The sequence below is a fragment of the Micrasema longulum genome, unplaced genomic scaffold (genome assembly GCF_059751315.1).
Source record: "Micrasema longulum isolate JH-2025_06_02 unplaced genomic scaffold, ASM5975131v1 h1tg002048l, whole genome shotgun sequence".
Lineage (NCBI taxonomy): Eukaryota > Metazoa > Arthropoda > Insecta > Trichoptera > Brachycentridae > Micrasema > Micrasema longulum.
In genome coordinates, this window is record NW_028279216.1 from 58,810 (window position 1) to 65,189 (window position 6,380).

General features: G+C 31.4%; 1 long non-coding RNA gene across 1 annotated transcript; it reads right to left on the reverse strand.

Moving 5' to 3' along the window:
• Positions 1-2,073: 2,073 nt before the first annotated feature.
• On the reverse strand, positions 2,074-6,069 carry LOC148273180 (uncharacterized). Its single transcript, XR_015824647.1, has 3 exons — positions 5,700-6,069; positions 4,713-4,784; positions 2,074-3,151 (listed from the first exon to the last, which is right to left on the reverse strand). It is a non-coding gene; the product is annotated as an uncharacterized LOC148273180 (long non-coding RNA).
• Between the last annotated feature and the right edge of the window lie 311 nt (positions 6,070-6,380).

Here is a 6,380-nt window from a genome sequence, read left to right on the forward strand (position 1 = left end):
AACATTCGCCGGATTAGTCAAATGTAGAAAGCAACAACCATCAATCAAAGAACTGAATAGATACCCTAGACGCAGACGTAACTATAAATCTAAATCATTGTGTGAATGTGAAGGTAAATATGAATGTAAAATGAATGTAAATTTTAGTGTTAATGTAAAAATTAACGTACATGTACGAGCATATGTAGATGTTAATGTTAATGTTAATGTAAATGTAAATTCAAATGCAAATACAAATGTAAACATAGATCTACGAGTAGATGTTAAAGTGAATGTAGATGTGCATGTGCATGGGAATGTAGATGTGGATGTGAAAATGGATATGACTGTCAATGTGAATGTAACTTAACAAACTACTACCATAATGAGGAAATTCAGTGCCTTTTTTTTATTTGTTAAGAGACTGTATCGTATTATCAGTGTTATGATTTTTTTAAGTTTTGTATTTCTGAAGTAACTCCGCGTGTGACATCAGAGGTTGTTCTCTATTAGTTCTTCCGATTGGTTCATTTACGGTAAACCAACCGAATATCCTTCGCAGATTTCATACTATTGGTTAGTTCATACGAACCAGTGACGTCAATCAAAGTGGTGCGTTTTTATTAAATTCATTTTTATTATATGTTTCGTACATTTTCAAGAAACTTTGTCGTACAATTTAAAGCTCTAATTTTTACCCCGCTCAAGAAAACATTTTTGTATCCAATTTCCCGAAGGACTGAAGTTCCTCATTAAGGTATTTATATTCTAAAATTTCGTTTTTTTTAGAGAAATACTTGATTTCTTATTATTTACTTAAATATTTAATTTTTTGGACCAATTCCTAAAATTTTAACATAACTTGTTCTGGAAAAATGGAAATCGAGTTGTGGTAGAGTGGGATTTGAACATCGGACCTTTGGCCCGTTAGTCCTCAATACTACCACGGGACCACAACCCGGTTTAATAACAAATCTTATGTCACAAGAGCATTGTAATACCGATGACTGGTAGATTAGTATTCCACTCAGCATTTTCAAAGGCAATAGGTTTATTATCTTAAAAAATAACATATTTTATTAGGTTCGCAAGACGTAAATCAACTCAAAATATGTATCTTATAGAGGGTTAAATGTATAAATAAACGTCGACGAATGTCAACGTCTATAGTTAATTGTCTAATGACTAAACAAAAATGGTCCAAAAATTAACGTATTTGGGTAAATAATAAGGAAAGCAAATACGCACTATCTAACTATGCACAACACTCTTTCCTCTATCGTTCTTGCTCTAACTATAATGTTTTTTTTTCATCAAAAGATATATTTTACATGCCCCTTAATTTATTTAAAAATAAATAAAGACTTATTATTTCTGACTGCGATACGATCCCACTTACTATTTATTGATGCACACTCCTGAACACTTACTCCCACACTAATACACATAAACACACATCTACACTTACTCTCATACAAATACACATAAACACATCCTTTTGTTGTAACACAATTTAATAATATGTATGATTTTTATTTAGAAACTTTTCTGGTCTGTCTTTAAACTGTATTTTTTTTAATGTTATTATATAATTGTCGACTGTTTGTTTCATTAAAATAAATAAATTTAAAAAATGGAAATAATTATATTAATGTTTACGTTAGCGTCAACAAACTAACCAAGCGAACATTTAATCAATCTGAGAAGCAAGTTTTACTATAAGTTTTCCACAAATCCGTACAGCAATGGACACTTTGAACTCCACATAATATTATGGCGAAAAAATTTACAGCTACAAATTGTTAAACATAAATTGTTCTTACCATTTTTAAGTTTTTTTAATTGCAATATATTATTAATTTATACCAATGATAGAATAGTAGATGGTGATTAGTACTCAAAATATTTTTTGGTTACCCACCAATCGCTTTAACATATTTCAAGGTGATTTGTGAACTTCGAAAGCTTTCTTTAGCTTTGAATTGAGTTACAATTAAATAATAGGAAATTTATTTGAACCCAAGCAATAAAAAACGGTTTAGTTCATTTAAATAATTATTTATTTATTGCTTACATGTAAATACTTTTATTGGACAAAACACTGCTTATTGATAATTTTAAATTTAAGTTCAAACCCAATAGAATTTTTTTTTAATAACATTTTACAAACATAGATAATCCTAAGAGGGTTACATCTAATATTTGATAGAAATTGAGGTGTTATTAACTGTAATTTATAAGTTATATTTTAACAAACAGACTATATACTTTGTCAAGAAAACAATTTTAAAAAGTAAGACCAATTAAAGAGATCACATCAATTTATTATTAATACAGAAGGAGAGAGGGAAAAAAATTAATACTAAAAATATACATAATGAAAAGATAAGTACATAAAAGGGAGAAGACAGGGTATAGTTCCAACTCTACCTTCCTCCCCTCTCTCTCTGCTTCCAAAAACAACGATAAAAACTTGATATAAAGTAACGTCTAGGCATAATGGTAAAATAAGGATGGAAATTCACATAAGTCATGGTGAAAATAGCTTCGTCTTCAAAGGTATAAAAAATTGCAATAATCTCCCTAATGAACTAAAAACTATTTAAACTAATACATCAATAAATAAATTAAAAAAGGAAATTTAAAGAAATTTTTTGAACCCGTGTAAAAACTGCATTCTATTTTCATTAGTATAAATGTATATTAATTTCTGTTTTTCTAATAAATAAATAACTAAAACAGTGTAAGTCACTCTCCAAGCACGTGTACCATTTATGAAAACATATATTTATAATAATAATAATAAAAAAAAACATCCTTATTCTACCATTTTAATAAGGATGGTATATCCGTCCTCATTTTATCTTTATGTTTAGGCGTAACTTTATACCAGGTTTATAAGTAAGGCCCAAAATAAATTTATAAGTTATCGTAGTACGGTCCAAATGTAATTCGTATTCCTACTTCTTTTAATATCTTATCTCGTGATTATGTACATTTTTCACATAGATAAGATGATCTTGTACAGTGTATAACACAGCGTTGCATCCTTTGGATTTATTGGTAGAACACAACCATCTTCTCTTTCCAGAAACTGCAGTCCTTTCGCCGTAAAACGTAAAGTTGTTGTACAGAAGAAGTCTACCACCGCTCTTCGAAGGAATATATTGAACTAAAATAAAATACAAAACACAAATTCCCATTAGTGAACACCAACGAACATATTGATAATAAGTTTAAATCATAACATCGAAGTAAAGGTAAAACTACGGCAACGAAGTGGATTGTGAGTCTACAGGAGCAGATATTAAAATATATGGGTTTTTAACTACTGTATACTCCACGCTGAAAAGGGTTGAAGCGGTTTATTTCGATGAGTCGGGAAGAAGATTTTCTCTATGTAGATCCACTTAACAAGCACAGCGAAATATTTTTAATAAAGAAATAAATAAATTAAGGCGTTTACAGAACATGTAATCTGTAATTAGCTGATCTCCCAAAAGATCAAACTAATAAACTTCTATCTGTTCTGAATGCAGCAGCAATGCTTATTAAGGGAGAAAAAAAAATATGCTCACATCTCACAACATCTTCGAGATTTGCATTGGTTAAAAAGCCCAGAGAGAATAAAATACAAGCTTTGCTTGACAGTTTTCAAATTCCTTCATGAAATGGCTCCAAAATACATATCGGACTTTAGTATTAGGAAAACTACAAGTCAAAGAAAATCTACTCTTAGGTCAGCATTTGATTCAGGAAGAGGAAAACTTGTCGAAATCCGGCGCTCTTCAAACACTAGATTTGGAGATCGTGCTTTTGCCGCTGCCGGCCCCTCTGCCTGGAACCTATTGCCTTCAAACTTACAAATCATCGACAGTCCCAGTCAGTTCAGATACCAACTAAAATCCCACTTCTTTAGACTATCATACCCTCAATTTTAAATCTGGAAATATAATATATCACTTTACTTTAGTTAGAATGTAAGTTTAGGCATACAATTGTAAAGCGCCCTTGAGGTGAATTTTCACAAAAATGGCGCTTTATAAATCAGCCAAATATTATTATTAAATATTATATTATTAAGGATTATTTTGAACATTGTGAACATTCCGGTCCTTCCGTCTTTTTTATGTGTTAGGAGGATGCGCGGTCTTACTTTTCTGTATACAAAGGTATTCTCGTATTTTCTCCCTGGATTTAGAGCGATGACTCTTTTCATACACTTAAGATATTCATTCCCTTTTTTTTAAAATTATACCAGGTTTCACAAAACGATTTTTTTCTTTATGAATACTTTACCGGACACAACCCGTGTCGAGGCATTCATTTACATTATAAGTGTTTAATATATTGAGTTTTTCTACTGACATTTCTTGGTGGAACTGCATTTTAATTATAATAATAAAAATACTTTATAGTTTTATTCCACTTTTATTTATAATTATTTTATAAATTTTTTACCAGTGACAGGTCAGTCTGACCAGTCTGACGATGTCGGTCACGACGAAACCCGGTCACTGGTAAAAAATTTATAAAATAATTATAAATAAAAGTGGAATAAAACTATAAAGTATTTTTATTTTTATAATTATTAGTGTTTGTTTCTATAAATTGTATTTCATTCCTATCCTAGTTGCTCCTGCTACGACCATTTGAAAACCCGTAAAAGCGTCCAGTTTTATTTATTTATTTAAAACTGTAAGAACAAATAATAAGTACTTTGGCGGACTTACATGTAAAAGCAATATCTTCCAGCAAACCAAAAAGTAGACTGGCCAAAAATAGAGGTTGGTCAAAATTTTGTACTAAAAAAACATAAATATATATCAAAAGATACATGCATATGCTAAAATAAAAAAAAACCTATAAAAGGCTATAAAAAAAGGGATAGAGGAGCTAGGTAGAAGTAAAATGGATTGTCTCATTCGCCCAAACCAATATTGAAACAACTGCTACACAAGTGTATGGCTTATGTTAGGTTTTCGTTCTTTCATTGTGCGTTTTGTAATATAAATAATATAGATGTACGTAAATTAATTATAAACATAAATATGTATATGTTTAAAACCGTCTGAACATTTTGTTTATTATTTCTGTTTATTAAGGTTAGTCTTCATTGTTTATTCTCAAATAAAAAAATATTTTAAAAAAAAGTATATTGTTAAGTGTCCTCGGCACGGGTAACCCCACCCCAGTGAGGTCACATTATTTTTATTATTAACTATAGTTTGTAAGACAAAAAATATATGAATAAATAAATAACAGCTGTTTTTAATTGAGAGATAAGGCTTACGCCTATTAATATTAGTCTAGAATAAACCTTCCGCCAGCTTATACGTCCTATACGGAATAAAAATAAGGTAATTATTTTTGAAAAAAACAAACAAAACGTGCCATCACAGAAAAAACTTTTTGATACCCTTTATTTGAATTTTTTTTGAAAATCGGCTCAATTTTGAGGTAGGAAAAACGAGAATACGAGACCTCGATTTTGTCGATTTCAGTTAGACATAATCAGTCCGACGTGCAGTTGTCTTTTTCGCATATTTTTCGGGGAGGTATCTGCAAGAGAGTGATCCTCCCAATCCACGCAAATGCTTTTATTTTCACAATTCCATCACCAAAATTGTTTAGATATCAATTTAACGAAAGCAATAAATAAAACAACCTTGTAAATTCATTTATAATCGTCACTTTTTCTAAGGATATTAATATATTACATAAAATCAAGCACTTCTCCTGATTATTGCTCTTAGGTAGTGTGGTTATGTGTTCCTTTGACGGAGTATATCAGGCCCTCGTAGGTGTTCACTATAACGGAACACCTCGTGCGCCGGTAGGAAGAGCACATCCATCGAACCCTGACTCCGCGCTGACTATGCTGCCCGAAGTGGTACCCTCCCAACACGAGCATTTTGGAACCTTGGCGCGAACGAACGAAGGAAGCTGCAATACAGAGATAACATTAGGGAGGAAACAAGTCCAGAATGCAACGACTCAAAATTAATTCACCTAAATCAGGGCCTCGATCATGATGGGAAGATAAAGACGTCATACCTTCACCTTGATGGTATAGTTGAATTCCCTCAAGCGATTACAAAGATACACAACCGACCCCCCCCTTCAAGTTTTGGGTAGGTACATCGATAGATACAAGGGGAAGCGTACGTCACGGTACACATACAATATTAAATAACATAGCTTCATTATGACGTAATAGTTAGAGATAAAAGTCTCCCGACCGACTACAAAGATAAACTACTGATATCCCCACTATCAAGTTTTGATGTAAGTAAATCGGTTTATACCGACGGGTCTAGAACCCCTCGATACGTTTATCTACGCATTAACAGTGTCAAAAAAAAATTTCCACCGAGAAATTTTTCCTTAAATTGTGATTT